The following is a 21063-nucleotide window of genomic DNA, read 5'->3' as shown; positions in this document are numbered from 1 at the left end:
TTTCCATCAGGTACTCAGGTAAGGGAGGCTGTACATAGTGGTTTGTTTCATTTCTACATGGATGAATGCTGTAATAAGCAATGGTCACAGTTTTCTTCTCTTTGATTATTGTACATATACATTAAATATCATTGACAATTGAAAATAAGAAATAAATAATTTTTTTTAATTGATATTTGAGAGATTTTTATTACAAATTAATTATCAATTAAAATGTGAGCTTTTCTATTATACAGAATGCTTGGGAGATAATTTTAGAAAAACCCACAACTAACAATTACTTTGTCTTGGCCGAAAAAAAAAGTTTTTTCTGTAAATGAGATTTCAGTTAAACCTTCCTCCAACAAAACCTTTGTATTGTCCAAATGGATTAGGATATTTATCATGTATCCGCCAAACACAACAGCTCGGTATTACACGCCGTATGCCTGCCCCAGGTCGGTCATGTTGCCAGACTTTATACTGCCTATAAGCTGCAAATCTGTTGGACCTATTGAAGTCTTCATCAGGGGGCATATCAAGAAGCTCCTCCCTCAGTCTTCTAGCCACTGCAAGGACTGCTTCGTCTAAGACAATCAAATAGAAATCCTGCAAAAATAAGAAAACTAGTTTTAATTAAAGGGATTATTTGAAAGTAAAACAGTGATACTGAATTAATCAAAGTGAATTTGAATTGTGAACTGGTTACATACAGGCAGCCTGGAGTAGCAGTTGGGTCTGGTTCTGCCACAACAGCGCCTTTCTGCCTCTGTGGGCATTTCCCGGCAATATATGCAAGTACACCAGGTAGGGGTAGGCCCGTCTGGTGGAGGACGGTGACAACCATGCTGTCTGTGACTGTCATCCCTGTCCAAGACATCAAACACAAATCCAGGATGTTGAGATGCAATACTCATCAGGAGTCCCCTCAGATCCACATCTGATAACCGAGAAATTCTATCCTGAAATAATTTAAAAGGGTTTGTGTATGTCGGCACACTTGTCCAGAATGGCACAAATTCATGAGTGACACAAATCGAAAAGCATAAGATTCTAATTTCCATTATTTTCCTTTTTCAAACTCAATTATATTTGTAGATGGTGGGATAACTGATTACAATATATTTACCTGCAACTGGTGATTCCTCTCCTCTAAGGTAGCTGCAGCTACCTGAGCTCTGTTAGGCCCAACTTGTCTGTTTACTGCTCCTCTTCGTGGAAGACCTCTTCCTCTCATAACTCTCCCTCTTCTTTAACCTCTTCCTCTCCCTCTAACACCCTTAAGGGTGTCACACCCCCTACCTCTACCTCTTACTATCATTTCATCATTGCTGTCAGAACTAGACATCGAGCTTCTAGAGTCCTAAAATAATCAAACCTTGAATTGTTTTCTTTTGTGATACATACATATATATAATAAATGTTCCAACTAATATAATGGGGTTACGACTGATACAAAGACACACAATAATTTAGTGACCTGTTGCTCACAGATCAAAAATTTTAAATGCTAACAAAAACATAGTTTATTCACAGAGGAGTTTACATTTTGTTTTTAGCTTTAATTGGTGTGTGTGTGTGTGTGTGTGTGTGTTTATTCGTTTTTTTTTTCACTTTTTTTTAATTTCTGCAGCAGGGAACCTTTAGTTTCTGCTTACAAATAAATTGTGTGATAAAAAATAGTAGGCCTACGTGCGAAAAAAGGAAAACAATATTACGACATGGAAGACACGTGGTTAATAATATTTTGTTTGTGAAAGATTATCCGATATATCTATTATAAACAATTTCCCTATATAATAACCAAATTATAACATCTATCAGTCTACGATACTTTAAACTCATTTGTTAATAAGTAAACAACACTGAAAATGTACTACGTGAGGACAAGTACGTGTCTGCGTGTTTTCTGGGTTTGACCCCGCAAGAGGCCTCATCGGTATTATGTTTCCCAAAACGATGAATAGCAAAGTCATAATCGAAATATTTAAGTAAATATACACTAGTAAGTAGAAAAAAGATAATTCTGCAGTTCATTGAACACATCTAATAAATATAAAGAGGGATATTTTTACTGGGTAAACTTGCAGTATCTACCTCAGCATCCATGACGTTGTCTTCGGCTGTTTTCAGCAGTGATCGGAAACGTCATCAGAATATGAGTACATGCATAATTAGTCGGGTTATTTTGGCAGACGAACCTCACAAAAACGACGATAATATAGGATGTTATTATTTATTTTAACACTGAAGCTTTATTTTACACTTTTTTAATCAATGCAAGTGTTTTTTTTAGTGTTGAAAAATAAATGATTTTGATTAGATAATATGGCTTTAAACACATTGTGTATTATTTTTAAATTTTAATTTGACAACATAAATCCACAAATATGAACATATCAATTGCTCTCAGTTTTTCAAGTGAAATAGTTTTTGTAACAGAAATACATGTACCAGTAATTACATTGGAATAAATGTTATTTTTAAATATAATAATATTTTGTTTGTGTAGCATGTAACCTATTATTAAGGTCTTCCCTTTCAAAGTTTAGACTTACTTATTCTAATGATTAAGATAGATCCTCTGTCTTCAGCAGGAATATAAGATCTTGTAATACATGTATGTGTATTTTTTTACAGTATAATGTAAAAAAATTGTTATTTTGGCACACACAACTAATTAAAGGCATAAACATGTGTATGATTCCAAGGAATTCAGTACATAGGGCATGTACATGTAGTTTTCTAAAACAAGATTGAAGAGATGTCCAGTCGCATTTCAATGTCAACTCCAAAACTGTGCCTGTTGCATACTTATTAGCCCATCTAGCTAAAGGAACCTGTAAATTTTTTAAAACATAATTTTATCCATTATCATCATTGTCTAAAATTTCACAATATCATTTTCCAGAACCAAAGTGAAACTTGGCACACAGCATCCTTAGTGTAGGGGATTCAAATTGTTTTTATGCAGGGCAATACCTTCAAAGAGATTTGTTTCTTTAATGCTGTAAATGTATTATATTTAGCTTGTACAATATTTGGTGGAAATTGACTTTTGAATAAGTAAGCGTAGATATTCTTATTTTATGTTTATGTACAAGACTTTTAGCTTTGTACTTGATTTAGTGATTACTGCATTCTGCCAAAGACGCTAAAAAATACACAGCCATATGTAATATGTTCACAATATACCTTTCAGAGAATTTTACACTCCTATTGAGGTACCACCAGTTGCTAGTGGTAAGCTTCAAATTCGAAACATACACAACACATTTCTGTGCGTTTATTATAAAAGTATTGTTCTACTTACTGATTGCAACTGATGAAGATTGCTCATCATTATTATAAATACATTTGGATTTTTTGAATTATTATGTAATTTGTTTATTTTATTTACCTAGTTATATTGTATATTAAATGATTTTAAAGCCATTTTTAAGATGGTAATGTAACAAAACACTTATGTTTCCTTGTAGTATGACACGTTTCACAAACATAATTGCAACAGAGATGATATATCCGATATCAAAAGTCATAATATTGGAAGTTAAACTGTTGTGGATACGATTTCAAGAATACTGTTAGAGAGAGTACCCTTTAGACCTCATGCTCACACCAAATTAAAGAATTCAAATAAGGGTTTTTGAGACAAATCGAAAAAGAGAATGTTAGCAAAGTTGACAATCTAGACAGAAACATTGAATCTTTTGCTTATCGCTAGGAAGGAAGACCCACTCGTTGCTTTGCAACGAGCTTTGCTCTAGTTATTTATCTTATTTCCAAGAAAAATTTCTTTTTCTATTTTCTCAGGAATTAAAGAGTTAAATTCTATCAGTGATGAAATTAATTAAACTTGGCTAAATACAGAAAATATTTTATATGTACAGTCTCGACTTTATCCAAGTTTTTTTTACCGGTCATCTATAAAGCCTTTTCCCCTGATATTTTCCTTTACAAAATTTTGATTTTATATAAATAAGAAAATAAGTGATAAGTATCATTTTTTAAAAGCTGATAAATCGCAAGCAAAACGCAAGGGGGAGGGGGGGGGGTCATGTCTAAATTGTACGTGAAAATGTTTAGAATTGGCCAATATCGTCAAATGTTTAAACTCCATATTAAATGTCAGTGTGTGATTGTTTCAATCGCCTTATAAAAAAATTATATACAGTAATAAAAAAACGAAATGTTTGACTAAACCATCTTCCGTTTAAGTGCCAAATTATAGTGGGGAGTTCAGCAGTAATCTAACTCAGTAAATATATATTTTTTATAACATTTTTCCTTTTTTTCATTTTTAATCGAACCGCGGATTGTTTCTTTTGATTTGACTGCATAGGTAAATACATGTATATTTAAGTTTTTACAAATATCATGAAGTAAACATCTCATCTTCGTTGAATTAAATGTTGCGTAAATCTAAAAGATTCATCATTGATTCCAAATTTTATTAGAATTGTTCATTATAAACACTTCATTAATTATTTTTACGCATATCATAGTAAATAAGTTAAAAGAAAGTTCTCAGACATGTGTAAAAGTTAAAGGGACTTGTTTTAATACATCTACATGAGACGCCGCACGTGTATATAAAAACCATAGGCGCTTGGGTCAAGGATACTGTATGTTTTTCTTTATAATGTATTGTCGAGGAAAATTGAACTATACTCGTAACATTTTTTTCAGTGTGCAGTGTTAAAAGCAATTCTCTGTAATCACCAAAGTAATTCTGAGAGGGTCTGGCACACATAGTCTCAGATTTTCTTCAAACTTTGCATATAGTATCTCCCTAGGGTAAAACTTATATTGATGGCATTATTTTTTTCTGGACATCCTCTGTTACCATGGAAACCGGGATACAAAATTTCTGACAAATATGGCTAATTTGTGCATGGCAATATTGCTAAAATCTTAATTTTTTACACCATCTGTGCTGTACCAATATTTAGGATAAGAACTCTGTTGCTATTTTTTTTTTTGAAACTACAACATCAACACTTTCAATGGATATCTTTAATATGTTTAAGAATTATTTGAAAATTTTGTAATACTCTGTCAAACAATGGCAAAATATCAACTTTTCAAAATTTAGTGAAAACTGAAAAATTACAACATTTGGGGAAGAAAAATTAAAAATTTGCTTACTTTCACAAAGTATCACTTATGTCACCTGAAAGTACTTGTTACTAAATAGATAATGAAAATATTAAAAAACATTCATGGGCAAATAGCAACAAATATTGACTATAACAAAATAAAAAATCATAAAATTGGCATTTCGCCAAAAAACAGCTTTGATGAACATTTCATATACACTGTAAAAAGATTTTTTTTTTCTTTATAAAACAATTTTCAACTAATTTGAGCTTAAAATCTGTAAAATTAATTAGACATTGTCAGCTGACCCATAGAAGAATAATTATTCATATCTATAGGAGAGAATATGATTATAAAACAGACCCCCCCCCCCACACACACACATACTTTCTAGCACAGTACAAAAATAACAATCTTCTATTACTGCTTACTGCAGTTAACAAGGCTGCATCATGATTTGTAAATTATGTATGTTTTATAATATATGAACATGAAACAAAATACTTCAATCTAAACCACAATTTTTTTTTTTAATAATTTCTTGCTACATATGATAGCACAAACGGCTACAAGGTATTACATTTAAGACAAATATTGTTGGCTTTTGAATTTCTGTTTTCGAATCTCCATCAGAATTATCAACTATAATGTATTTTAATTAACAAAACATATCATGTTAAATGTAAAGAGGCTCTAAACGATTAAGAAGTGATCTGCAGACTTTTAATTGAGGAAAAGATTATAATATAAAGGTATGCATATTGAGACTATTAGTTCATTTTCAACAAGTACCTGCCTTATTTTTTCAGCAAAAATTCTTTAAAGACAATTAATTATTCATGAACAGAAAATACTGTTGTTTACTATTGGGAAATAAATGTGAATATTATTTCAATTGCTTATTCTTGGTCTAAGATTATGCTAGTAAAAATATTTATACCCCACGCAACAAGTTATAATGAGGTATAATGTTTTTGACCAGTCCGGCAGAGTGTGAGTCAGTCAGTCCTTTTATTTTGTCAGCGCAACTCCTCATAAACCGCTGCACAGAATTTCGTCAAACTTTGCAGGTATTTAGGACACAATGTGTAGATGTGCATATTACCAGGAAATTCCTCTTCCAATATTTTTTCCGGGATTTTCAGCACTTTGAGTTTTGGGATAGCGTGGGGTATGTGAGCTTGCTCACTTTTTCTTTCATTTAATATATTACAAATTGTGTATGAAATGGTAAACAACCATTTCTAGCTCTATTTCAGAGACCAGAAGAGCTTATTCGATAATTTACATGTAATGCGTCCGGTGTCCGTCCATCTGTCTGTAAACATTTTTTCAAAACGCTACTCCTCCTACAATTTTAGTCTGATTTCAATATTACTTGGCACACAAGTAGACTACACTAAGATACATAGAATCGTGCATCAGTTTTTAATTTCGATGAACGGTGTTGCCATGGTTACTAAAAAAAGAATTTTCTGCGAAATTCCTTAAAAACGCTACTCCTTCTACAGTTTTGGTCTGATTTCAATATAACTTGGCACACAAGTAGACTACACTAAGATACATAGAATAGTGCATCTGATTTTGATTTCGATGATAGGTATTGCCATGGTTACTAAAGATAGTATTTTCTGTGAAATTCCTTTAAATTCCTTCTACAGTTTTAGTTTTATTTCAAAATAAGTTGGCACACAAGTAAACTACACAAAGATACATAAAATAGTGCAATGGTTTTTGATAAGTACAAACCAGTAGAGCTAGGTCTCGACAGAGACCTCTTGGTTTCTATCGGACTTCTAAGGGCAGATCACTCTTGTATTGCATAAACTACCCGTTAGAATTAAGTTTTTGTGTGCTGTTTAGAGCTCAATATGACCTCACTAATTCGATTAGAAATTCCCCCGGTCTGGTTGAATCTTGTGAATTTCCAGTATGGAGATACGTATGAATATTCTCATTTCCAATTTCCTCTTCAGGAAAATCACACCGACAAGCCAGCTACACTGCTCCTAATTTGGAAAACTATATTAATTTATAAGTAATGGACATGGTACTTTCTACGAAAAAAAATCCAATGCCATATCTCCAACTTCATTGATGTTGCATCTCCACTCATACATTTAAGATGATTTTTTTCCTACCTGCAGAAGTAAATACAATTTTCAATATCTTCAAATGAAGACAAATATCAAACTGAATGAAATATACACATAAATGTTAAAGCAAACTTGACAGTTATTCAAGTTTAATAAATATGTTTTCTTTGAAACATGCATACACATGTATTATAATAATTTTGATTAATAAGAGAGAAATAAGCAGACCATATACTACATGTAGTACTGTGTTTTTTCTAACAATTTAGATTTTTGAAACTGGTCACCTTGGTGAGAAATGCATCTATAGGCTGTCCCAAATCTTGAAATTGTCTTTTCAAAAATTAACTCCAGGTTTTCATGAAAAATTCTGTTATCGACACGATATACATGTGTTTATGTTCTTGTTCCTTTTCTTTTACATCCTCTTTGGTGAAACCTTTGAAAACAAAAATAATGAATAAAATCTAATTATGTAAAAATTCAAAAAATCCATGATAAAAATTAACTAATTTATAATAAAAATCAATCAATATAATTATCTTTCTGTCAACAGGATCAAAAGGAAAGTCATACATGTATCAGCCTTACAAGTCTCTACAGGTCAAGCACTATATATAGACTGAACTATTTTCTTTTAGTTCTATATGTAAGTGTATGTGTATTAATATGGCTGAAATATATAAGGATTTACTGTTAAACACAAACATTGTATCATGATCATACCACGATTTTTCATCTTCAAATATTTTTATACAAATTGTGTTTTTTTTCTTTTCTGAAAAGGGAAACTATATATCGCTTAATTTTAAGAAAGATAGATCGATTGATTTTATAATGGTATGGGGTCCATCTCGAGAATTTTTCACTCATATGGAGATGCCACCACTTGTCGGTGGAGAGCGTCAAATTTTGTCCTATACTCGCCACTCGGGGCCTTTGACCAGTGAGGGATCTTCTTTGTGCCAGTGCCTACTGCCACACAGAACCACAATTTATACAGTCTCATCCGAAGGACAGCTCTCCATGTCCCATAGTGGGAATAGAACCCCTGAAGTAAGGATCATCTTCTTACTTTGCAACTCTAGACAAGACTGAATGCATGGGATAGAAATTTACAGTGCAAAATATTTGCTATCATAATTTTTTTTTCATCCCATCAATTAATATGGAAAGCACTGACTTTTGGACAATCGCAGGCAATTTTTCTGTATTTTTCCTGTTTAGAGAATTGATTCTCCATTAATGCAGTGTGGAAATAGTTAAAAATTCAAATATAATCCCCACCCCTTTCTGTCACTGAAAATTTGCATTTCATTTAGGATAGATTTCACATCAGCTATCATAATTATCCCATTTGGTCAATTTGTTCAAACCTGCTGAAGGAGACACCCCCCTCTCCCAAAAAAAATTTCAAATTACCCGATACCCTAGCAGAAATGTTAATATATGTATAGTTATTTACTTGCGATTTTTACCTTTTTTAATTAAAGAAAAATTGAAAAGTTGCTTTGAAATATGTAGGCCTAGCTCAGCTGTAGCTATCTACATAGCTAAATCAATGGCATTGATCATGTTGATTGTACTGGACCTGGTTATATAAAGAGATTGTGTCTGACCTAATATATGTAACTATTCATGGTCTGCTATCAACATATTTTTATGCTTTTTTTTAGCTCTACTGGTCAGAGACCAGGAGATACATAAAAAGTGCCTTTAAAACACTACTCCTTCTACAGTTTTAATCTGATTTCAATATAACTTGGCTCACAAGTATACTACACTAAGATACATAAAATAGTGTATTGTTAGCTCTACTGGTCAGAGACCAGAAGAGCTTATGCGATAGTAATGCGTCCGTCGTCCGTCCATCTGTCTGTCTGTCCGTCTGTCTGTAAACAATTTTTCAAAACGCTACTCCTCCTACAGTTTTGATCTCATTTCAATATAACTTGGCACACAAGTAGACTACACTAAGATACATAAAATAGTGCATTGGTTTTTGATATTGATGAACGGTGTGGTCATGGTCACTAAAGATAGAATTTTCTTTGAAAGTCCTTTAAAACGCTACTCCTCCTACAGTTTTGATCTCATTTCAATATAACTTAGCACACAAGTAAACTACACTAAGATGCATAGAATAGTGCATCGATTTTTGATTTCGGTGAACGGTGCTGTCATGGTTACTAAAAAAAGAAATTTCTGTGAAATTCCTTTAAAACGCTATTTCTTCTACAGTTTTGGTCTGATTTCAATATAACTTGGTAGTGAGGTGTCTAGCAGATTTACCGATGCCACGGGAACTCTTACATCGCAAAATTTCATAAAAACGTCTATATATTTTGACAGAAAATTACTATCAAAAGTGTTTTGCCCACCAATTTTATTTTTAAACTGAAAGATGAAATATTTCTAGATTTAGTTCAGCATGAATTATAGTCCTGTTAAATATGTATTGGGAATTACAGTTTATATAGGGGAATTCAAGAACATGAAATAAAAGGATATTTAACTAAATAAGTAATTTCCAAACAAATCTTCGATTACATTATTCCATATTTGGACTACATTGATATTGTTTTTAATAAAATTTCAAATATTCGACACATTCGATGTGCCGCCTATTAATACAATCCTGTCTGGTTTTTTTTCGGCGGACTGCCTTTTAAAGTGTTTCTTTTTTTTGTAAAACACTAAAGAGATTCAGAGGAACATATATACCAAGTATATACCAATAGCGGGTAATTTATTAAACTGATTTATTAAAAACCATTCTATACCTACTAGTGTTTGTTTTCATTTTTTTAAAACATTAATCCAAATTTCAAATGAAATATATCAATATTGTCGTTTTTAAATTACAATATGAAATAGAATTGTCGATTAAATTATGAATAACTGTCTAATTCTTGGTTTCATATTGTGATCAATTGAGTGGCTTGTGTGATATTTTGCAGAATTACACCGCATAAAATTATCACCTACGCAGTTGATTGTTCATCGCCATGAAAAAATCTTACAGTTATTTCTTATATCTAAATGTACATGATCTTGATACCGCACATCCGTGTGCTACTGTAAGTCCCATTTCTGTCTGAACACCTGTGCCTAATCTGTCCAATCTGGAGTTGAATAAGAGTGATACAGACAAGGGGACGGCGCTACCCACACTATCACCGTTAGGGCCGCAAGGGCCAAAAGCAACATTTGTAGATATGGATGTCTTGTCCCCATAAACAATCTTAACGACTCATTATGTGAGAAATTTGACAAACTTATGCAAACAGTAGATCAAATGAGCGAAAAACTACAAAAGCTGGACTCAATCGAAACAAAACTTAATTATTTCGACTTTGAGATCAAAAATGTATAAAGCTCAGTGGCTGGAGTAGAAAAGAGGATGGATGATGTAGAAAAGGCGATGGATTACATGAACCACACATATGAACAAAATAAACAAACCATTACAAGCAATATGAGTACACTGAATAACTTAGTTCAGGCAAATGAAAAAAATGCAGAGGGCTTAAAACAGCTCATGCACAATATGCAGCTCGACAGATCTGAAATAAAGAGGCTCGATAAGGAGATGAAAAGACACTCAAATATGATCGAAGACATGTCGAAATGGGCAGATCAAATGAGGAGAGAAAAGACAAACATGGAAGAAAAAGTGACGGATTTACAATTTAGATCCATGAAAATGAATCTAGTGTTTAGAGGACTAGGGGGTGAAAACAGAAGCGAAGATACACAAGCAAAGATCAGACAGTTTCTTGCATGGGAGCTTGACATTCACCACCATATCGAGTTTGGTGGGGTAGTGGGCTGAACTTTACCGGAACATCGCATACAGTCATGCAGCACTGGCCGGGCCAAAATAGACTCGGGCGCCTGCTCGACGGTATGGCCGCTAAATTAAAACGCCCGATCTCCAGATCAGGATCCAGTAGCAGCAGCAGAACAGGGAGGAACAACAAAGGAAAAAGTAATAATTAGACATACAGTGATGGTAAACTTTAGACAATAATGAATAAGTTAGATATAATTTCAGTTAACTGCAGGGGTTTAAATACTGCAGAAAAGCGAGTAAAGTTCTATACATGGATAAATGATAGTTTGTTTGACATTATATTTATTCAAGAAACTCATTATATCGAAAAGAATGTTTTTAAATATAATGCTCGCTGGCAAGGTGTATCTATTCACAGTTACTCAGATTCTCAATATAGCAGGGGTGTTTCAATTCTATTTAAAAAAGATTTACCTATTAGAATAATTAGTACGCATAGATCAAACGATGGAAGAAAACTGATGGTAAATATAGAGTATGATGAGAAAATAATTACGCTTGTCAATATTTATGCACTTAATGATATAAACAATAGAACAGATTTTTTTAAACGTACTAAAGACTGGATAAGTAAATACACAGAAAGTTTTGAAAATATGCTGATATGCGGCGATCTGAACTGTGTGTCGGACAACAATAATGATAAAAGTACTCTTTCTTTAAAACAACTTGTGAATAAGTTAAATTTGCATGATTTATGGAAAACTATGAAAAGTGATAAACAAGGGTATACTTGGTGTAATGGAGAAAATACTCCAACAAGTAGAATTGACTATATTTTACTTTCAAATACTTTTTGTTATCAATGTAAAACTATAAGACTCCAAAACATTCCTGGTTCACATTCAAATGGAACAAGAATGTCTGATCATAAATGTATAATTTTCTCCATGTTAGTAAATGAAAATCTTAGAGGTCCAGGATACTGGAAATTCAACACATCTTTAATTGAAAATGAAAGTTTTATCAGTGATATGATAACTTTTCTCAAAGATTTTAATTATGATAGAGAAAACCCAATAGAATCATGGGAAGATTTAAAGAGAAATGTAAAAGATTTTTGTATTAACTTCTCCAAGAATCTATCGAAATCTTACAAAAGTAAAATAAATTTTATTCAAGAAGAATTAAAAAACATAGAAGACCTACCCTATGAAAAAATTGATTTGAATAGAAAAAGAAAATTAGAAAACGAATTAACAGAATTGATAAACAAAAAAGCAAAAGGTGCTCAAGTTAGATCAAGGGCAAACTGGATTGAAAATGAAGTGAAAAACACTCCATATTTCTTAACCTTAGAAAAGAAAAGACAGATATCAAACATAATAAAATCTTTAAATACTGAGCACGGTACTGTTTTTGATGAGGATGAAATATTGCAATCAACATGTAATTTTTTTGAAAAATTATACTCTTCAGAAAATGTAACTGATAATAGGATAGAGGAATATCTCAAAGATTTACAGTTAGAATATACTATAAATGATAAGGAAAGAATAGAATTAGATGAATTTCCTTCAATATCTGATTGTAAAGAAGCAGTGTTTAACATGAAGAAAAATAAATCACCAGGACTTGATGGAATACCTTGTGAATTTTACCAAACATTCTGCGAAAATATTAAAGATTATTATAATTCGACTCTTAAGGAGATTTTTAAAAAAAAACCAAATGGCATATACACAAAGGTTATCTTTAATAACTCTTTTATTTAAAAAAGGTGACTCTAAGAATATAACAAATTATAGACCTATTAGTCTAACAAATACTGATTATAAAATAATAGCATTTATCTTAGCTAACAAACTTCAAAAAATACTAAATAATGCAATACATGTAAATCAATCAGCATACATAAAAGGGTGCAACATAGACTTAAATGCAAAATTAATTGTTGATATTTTTGAATATTGTGAAGAAAATAACATGGATTCAATATTGTTATTTCTAGACTTCCAAAAGGCCTTTGACTCTGTAGAATGGAATTTTATGTTGAAAGTTCTTAAAAAATATAATTTTGGAGAAAAATTTTTGAAATGGATCACCATTTTATATGATGAGCCTGTATTTAGAATAAAAAATACTGGTTGGATATCTAAAACATGTGATATGCATAGAGGTATAAGACAAGGATGTCCTATTTCTGCTATTTTATTCCTATTCGTAGTAGAAGTATTAGCCATTGCAATTAGATCAAATCCTAACATTAAGGGTTTTCAAAAACCAGGAATGACTGATATTATAAAGATTATACAACATGCAGATGACTGCACACTTCCATTAAAAGATAAGAAGTCCCTCAAACATTCTTTAGAGGTTATAGAAAAATTCAGTAAAGTATCTGGTATGAAACTAAACATGTCCAAAACAGAATGTCTTTTAACAGGCCAATGGAAAAACTTGTATCGGCAAATAGAAAATGTTGACGTTAATAATTCTTGTATAAAAGCCTTAGGGATCTTCATAGGGCATGATAAGGAACTATGTTACAATAAAAACTGGACAAGAATTGTAGACGACTTAGAAAAACTTTTTGAATCTTGGAAAAAAAGAAAATTAACAATTCTTGGCAAAGTCTGTGTAATTAACAGTCTAGCAATATCAAAAATTATATATGTTGGGTCAGTTTTAAGTTTTCCAATTGAAAATACACTTAAGAAAATACAAAGTCTAATTTTCAATTTTATATGGAATAAAAAAGATAGAATAAAACGAAACACTCAAATTGGAAGAGTTCAAGAAGGAGGAATAGGTATTGTCGATGTACCTTTAAAATTAAAATCCATAAACGCAGTACAGTTAAGGCAACACATGAAAAAATATGGTAAATGAAGTCATAATGAGGTCTGACGTTATGACAGTAGCTCCGCCCTGACTGATCCGTTTAAGGGAATAGAGCTCAAAATAACTATTTACCGATATTTGCAAGAATTTGTAACAAACGGGAATATTTTTATGTTTAAAATTAAAAATTATTAGTGATTTTTCGCATATAATATCATGTCTTTAAACTTATTTTCTTTTTAATGTGTCGTTTGACTGCATTCGGCTTCAGCCAAGCCCTTGCACTCGGTGACACGGAATGTTGTTTACATCTAAAAACGTGGCGACATCAGCTGAGATTTGCAGTGGATTTAAACGCAATAACCATGATAACCACAGAATCTTTAAAGAAAATAGGGATAAAATAAGACACAAGGCATTGCTTTTCCCTTTACGAGAATATGAGGACATTATTAACAGAAAGACTGAGAACGATTTGCACCAGCTCCGAAGATCCATCACCTGATCACTGCACTGTTATTCCAGGCAAGGTATGTATACGCATTTGTAGGTGCATGTGTAGATCAACAATATGTAGACATGCTTTTGTTAACATAAAAAAAACCCGAGTGTGTACATGTTCTTGTTCATTTAAATCTACGTATTACATGTATCACAGTCGGTGAAAAACTGTAATGCAGTGCCTTGTGTGTAAACCCCCCCCTCCCTATATGAAGTTGCACAGTTATCATTAAATTATTATTAAAAATTATTTGCACTAAATATGTACTGAGTTCCGGTCAATTAGCTCATTTTCTTTAAGACAATATGTGTAATAATGGAGGTCATCAGTTACACAGATTAAAACTCAGTTAAATGAGATGTTTTAGATTGTAGTGATATACAAATATGCTACACAATTTTAATCAAAATTATCAGTATCATTTTGTTTAAAACAGAGAACCCCGAACTTAGATCTATGCTTGTAATTTTCTAGAATTTCTAAATTAATGAAAATAATAAATTATTTATTTTTTATTTACATGTACATAAAAATTTTTAATACTTTTATAATTGTAGCTGGTACATGTAAGAGCTTCAGGCTTAAAGATTGATTGAATAAAAAATGCATCATTTCTCCACAGGGTATTATACTTCTAAAGCATTTCACAGTTTTAAATTATGGATGTGCTATACATTTTGTTTTTGTTTTTTTTTTTTCATTTTGGTGAAGGAGAAACTCAGATTTTTTTTAAAATATTCTATCAATAACTTTTGTAAATGTCAAGACTTCACTTACCCAGAGAAGTTTTGTGAACACAAATTTTTTTGCCATTTATATGAATAACATAAATGCACTACAGTATACAATGTCATTTTTATTCTAACAATGAAGTATATTTAGTAATCTCATAGCATATAACTGCATATAGTTGTGTTGTAGGCATAGCTATTCCCAAATGTTGGACTAATGGATTCATTCAGGCAGCAAGTTAATCCATCATTTAAGGAAAATGGTATGCTCAATATTAGCTATAAATCATACAAAGTTTCAATACAAACTTACAGAAGAATTGAAAACATGTTTACATTCTATGTTAAATGTTTCAATGCAATTTTTATTTCATTTTTTAAAACACAAATTACTTTCAATAATGGTATTTCATGATTTTCTCATATTTTCAGAATGCATTTATTCCATAAGAACATGAAGTGAAGGAAATAATTTGCACTTATCCAGCATTCCTAGTCTGTCATTGGATTTGAAAAGAAATGTTAACTTTATTAAATAAATTTTCTAGAAATAATAATTTGACTTTTTCATATATTTACTGTACAGGTGTTGAAAAGACTATTAAGATTTTAAAAAGCTTAACTTGCATACTATTTTGTGTGGAGGGTACTTATTTTCAGCATGTGCATTGTGTTCAATAAAAAAAGGAGACAAAAGATCCCCCCTAATTGATCAAAAATAGGATAGGGGACCATCATTTGATTCTGAGGGAAGGGGGAAGGGGGGGCTGGCAAGTTTTAGCAAGTCAGATTTTTTTCTTTTTTATGTCAATGAAGGACAGATTAATATCTTTTTTTCGATCAATAAGATAAAGGACAGATTATTCATTGAAAAGTCTAACAAGCAAAAAATAAATGTAAAAAAACAAACAAACAAACTCTGATTTGTGGGAAGGGGAGATCACTGATCTGCAAGTATTTATTTTTAAAATCTGCCAGCCCCTCTGACACCCTCAAAATAAAATGACTGTCCCCTTAACAAGTACAGGACTATACCCCAATCCTCTCTATTAAGTTCCTAAAACTTATAACTTAGTTTAAATCCCTTAATTAACAGTCAGCAGTCTGATTGAAAGCGATCGTAGAACATGATCTCGTATACAGAAAGAAAAAAAAATATTATTAACACAAGTGTGTGTACATGTACCATAGGCGTTGGAAGCAAAATGAAAGGGGGGGGGGTAAGTGAAAAGGGGGGGGGGCTAAACCAAAAGAAATGGGTAAACTCCAATGCCTACATAATAAGTAGGGAGGCTAAGCCCCCCCCCCCCCAGGTTCCGACGCGTATGCGTACAGTAGTGAGAGGAGGTATAGATATTTAATTAAATATTAATGGATGCTATATCTTAATTAACAATTTGTGTTCTACATAAATACATGTATATCGGCAATATTTAGACCTATATGTGTGAAATACCACAGTCATGCATTTACACATCTTTGAGGAAATGCGGGACGTTTGAAAGACATTAAATGTATACAATGTATCGAGAACGAATAAACAAAATAGAAAGAAATGTCAGGGATTTTTTGCATACCGTTTTGATTTAGTAAAAAAAAAAGTCCATCCTTGTCCGCATGTATATTTTATAAAATTTACGAGGTAAACAAACTATATCAAGTACTCAAGAGTTATCTCCCATGCTGGGTCAATGATGCGTTTGAAAACTATAATTAGATTGACTCATTCAAAATTTCAATTTTTAATCAAAAAGTGCAAGGGCAAGGCGACAACCTAAAAAGTAGGTTTTTATTTTAAATTATTTATTTTATTGTAAAGTTTTCAAAAAGTGATGCTCATTTCTTTGTAATCCTTTAATTAATTTATAATTCGTGATGAAATTAGGAAAATAGCCTATTTTTCATGCATTACTGTCTGTTTTAGCTGAATAACTTAATTATATCGGAAAACTAACTGAATGAGCATCAGTTTTTTGAGAAAGTATAGATACATAGAGACAACATAAAATATTGTGCAGTTAATTTTTTGTTTGCCTTGCCCTTGCACTTTTTGGTTAAATTTGACATCTCATTTTTTGACCTAAAATCGGAGCCCACGTGACCTCAGGGGGTCACATGATGTCCAAAAATACCGATGTGAAAAGCGATGGGCATACTCTTCAAGATAACAATTAGCTATTTTTACTAAAGTGTCTTGCTCAAAAATAAAACTATTAAACATTATATGTATTGGATTCCGTGAGTTTTTATAGAAAATGTTGCCTTAACTGTACTGCGAAAGTATCGTGGCTTAAAAACATATTAAGTAAAACAAATTCCTTATTCTTATTTGTTGATAGTTTGTGTAGAGAGAGAGAATTTTGATTTTGAATATCTTTGTAAAACAAATGTAATTGATACCAAATATTATCAAATTATGGAAAACTTTCCTTTGTTTTTCAAAGAAATGCTTGTATTTTTTAGTGAATGTAAAAGAAACAAAAGAGAACTAAATTTAAATGCTTTATTAAAGGAACCACTGTGGTGCAATAATAAAATGAAGTTTAAAAACAAGCCTCTATTTTTGTAAATTGGCTGAAAAGTGGTTTTGAGTATATTGGTGATATTGTAGACAAAAATGGTATGCAACCCATAGAATGGTTTAATGATAAACTTGTATGTAAGAGTAATTGGTTTTGTGAATATATGATAATGAAAAATGTAAGTTTTGAAAGCTTTTGTAGATTATGATTTTACAAATATACAGTATGAAAATATCAAATATGATAATAATGTATATGATTTACTATACCATCATCAAGTAACAGTTTTTGATATTACTTCAAAATTGATTTATAGCATTTTATGTCATGATAAATTTAAACCTCCGTTACATCAATATTATTATGAAAAATTGTTTGAAATTCCAAAAGCTGCTTGGAAATCTATATATGAACAAAAAATATTAGCAATTGTAGATAGAGGAATATCAGACTTTAATTATAGATTATTAAGTAACTTATTGTGTAATAGAGTAATGTTGAAGAAATGGAAACATGTTGAAAATGAATTGTGTGTCTTTTGTAGAGATGTAAAAGAAAATAATGAACATCTTATTCTAAAATGTCAAAATGTGTCTCACATATGGGATGTTGTACAGGAAGTTTTGAAATTTGATGTATCGTGGAAAAATATTGTTATTGATTTTATAATGAAAAAAATGAAAAGATATTATTTTTGAATAGTATAATATCCCTGATTGCATGTAAAATTTACAAATACAAAATGTACTGTAGACTAGAAAACAAAGAAGAAAAGTCTAAAGAAATATGTTATTATATGAAGAGTATGTTGAATATTTACTCAGAAGTATATAAGAAAATTCACCACATGAAATATTGTAATATTATAAAATGTATTAAAGACAAACTATAATTCATCAACCCATTGTAGAATAAGCCTGTTGTTCTACAAATCTTATCTGGGAGACAATAAATAGACTTTTTGAACTGGAGGTGTGGTCTCCCAGATATGTAAAGGTACTTACAATTATACATAAGTTACTCAGCTGTATTTTTAAAGGACTTTTCTTCAATTTGATATTTTGATTATTTATTTCAAATATATGATTCTCACATGACAAATAGAAAGAATGTAATTGTTCAACTAATCTAATCAATGTATTGTACATGTGTGTGACATGTATATTATGTTTTTGTTATTTGTAATAAATAAATTTAAAAAAAAAAGAGTTTGGAAATGTACACAGATATGGGAGATATGTCAAAGGTAGACATCGCCCAATCGTCGCCCGCTTGTCTGTACCAGGAAGATCTCGAACTAGTACTCGAGAGATCCAGATGACTGCGAGGCTCCAATTTCGGCATACACCGTCAATACCCGCCGGCCATGGAGGAACGTAGACGTCAACTTATCCCAGTGATGCGGCAATACAGAGATGCGGGTGCATACGTAAAACTAGTGCGCGACAAACTGTACGTAAATGGCTACCTATACAAGCCCGACGTACATTATGACAAACTTGACGAGGAGCCAACGGATAACGCCCACGCTCCCCAGCGCCCACCACCTCAGGAGTCCGATGTACGTAGGAATAGTAGATAGGGAGACGTGGTCGCTAATACGGACAATTGTGATTCCAATACAAGGGAATGCGACAAGTACACGGGCCAGTTAAAATGGACAAGTAAACCATTAAAAGAAATAAAATAGCAGAGAATGTAAGTGACCTTAGTATTATATCGTGGAATGTTTGTCGTTCACTGTTAGAGAAATTACCAAATGAAGAATTTTTGGCAGTTATTAATTCATTTGATAGCATTTTTCTCTGTTAAACATGGATAAGTAAAGATGATTCGTTTGTGTTGGAGAATTACGATAAAATTGTTATACAAAGAGAAATCAAAGGTGGAGGTATTGTCATTTTATATAAAATACACTGCCTTTCAAAGTATCTGTAGTAGATATTATTTTTGATAGTATTGTATGGTTAAAACTATGTACCGTAAATTAATGCAGCAACAGCAATTTTTATATTTAGCATTTTGTTATATATGGAAGGGATTACCGCCAAAAGTCCATGTATGTTGCTTTTATTCTTATTCTGCCTACTTCTTTATGCTTTGTTATTATTGTAATTATATGTCACTTTATTGTTTTCATATTCGTTTTATTACATTTCACTTTGACTTTTATCCTTCTTCATTTAGCCCTTACTTCTATGTTGCTTTATTCTTGTAAATTCATTCTACTTTCTTTTAAATTGATACAGTTTCTTAAATAATTATTTCTATTAAGAACGTGAATTCAATCACACAAAGAATGAAGCATATTCAATGAAGACGAAAACAGTTGTCAAAATTTAGTGCCGCATTATAACGCTAGGTGAGAGGGGTGTTCGCTACGAGTGTTGGTAAAACTAGGTAAGCAAACCCGGGCCGGGATTATTCGAGATTTTTCAATTTTCTGCCTTAATACTTTATAAATCGAATCCATTCCAATGATGGAAACTCCATATTTATTTTCTCTGGGCACACAGGAATAGGGCCTCTTTTCAGACATAACTTTAATACATTACTGAATATGTTCATTGAAAGGCCGACCCCCTTTTTTTAAGGGTAAGGGTCAAATAAGGTTATATAGTATAGTAGGGAGAATATTTAAATTTGATACTATAGAAGAAGTTGAATCTAACCCAAAACCCACCCGCCCCGAAATAGGATTTCATTTGGTCGGAAGCAAAGTGAAAGTTGGGGGAGGGGTGTAAAAAATATTTTAGATAGACCTTCAAAAAAATATTGACAAGCAAAAAAAAAAAGAAATGTCCACTGTACAAACACGAAAATCCTATTTCGGGGGGGGGGGGTGTTCGAACTTCAGTGTCAATTTCTTTTCAAAACACCACCACTTTCCCCATTTTAAACATATACTGCATCGTGTCCATGGAAAGTGGGGGTGGGGGCTAAACCTTACGCAGCATTGTTCAATGTCTATACTAAGTCTATATTTGGAGAAAAAAGGTGGGGGCTAAGCCCCCCCCTCCCCCTCCCCCGGGTTTTGACGCATATGTATTTTCAAGTTTTGACTATTTCCTTGTTTTTATTATTATTATTATTTTTATTATTTTATTTTTTTGCTTGTCAAGTTGTTTTCAGCCGGGTAGCTTGATTTTTCAAAAACGATTCTACTTCACTGTTTTCACGCCTGAAAAATATAATTCTATTAAAGTTATTTGTTGGATAATTGAATTCCAGTTTAATTGAAATAAAATGTTAAATATTTTGATACTAGTTATCCCTTATAAATTGAATTGTTTTTCAGGACCTTCCACTGAACTGGAACCTCATTTCACGACAGATAGTAACCACTCATGCGCGTGATTCTAGGGATGGGGCTTTGCAAAGGAGTGAGCAGTTTTATGGGTAGGCGAAGTCAAAACCAGGCTACACCCCAGGCATACTAAAACTCCCCAGTCTTTTTTCTGCTATAATAATTTATATTGAAATAGCACTTTTC

At 31.9% G+C, this 21063-nt stretch overlaps 1 pseudogene; it reads right to left on the bottom strand.

Annotated features, from left to right (window-relative positions):
- Nucleotides 1-226: 226 nt before the first annotated feature.
- LOC134265642 (uncharacterized) lies at nt 227-1327 on the bottom strand (annotated as a pseudogene).
- Between the last annotated feature and the right edge of the window lie 19736 nt (nt 1328-21063).

This window comes from Saccostrea cucullata, unplaced genomic scaffold, assembly GCF_032062105.1.
Source record: "Saccostrea cucullata isolate Sc308-1 unplaced genomic scaffold, CSIRO_AGI_Scuc_v1 ctg12934, whole genome shotgun sequence".
Classification (NCBI taxonomy): domain Eukaryota; kingdom Metazoa; phylum Mollusca; class Bivalvia; order Ostreida; family Ostreidae; genus Saccostrea; species Saccostrea cuccullata.
This window is presented reverse-complemented; position numbering and strand designations above follow the sequence as displayed.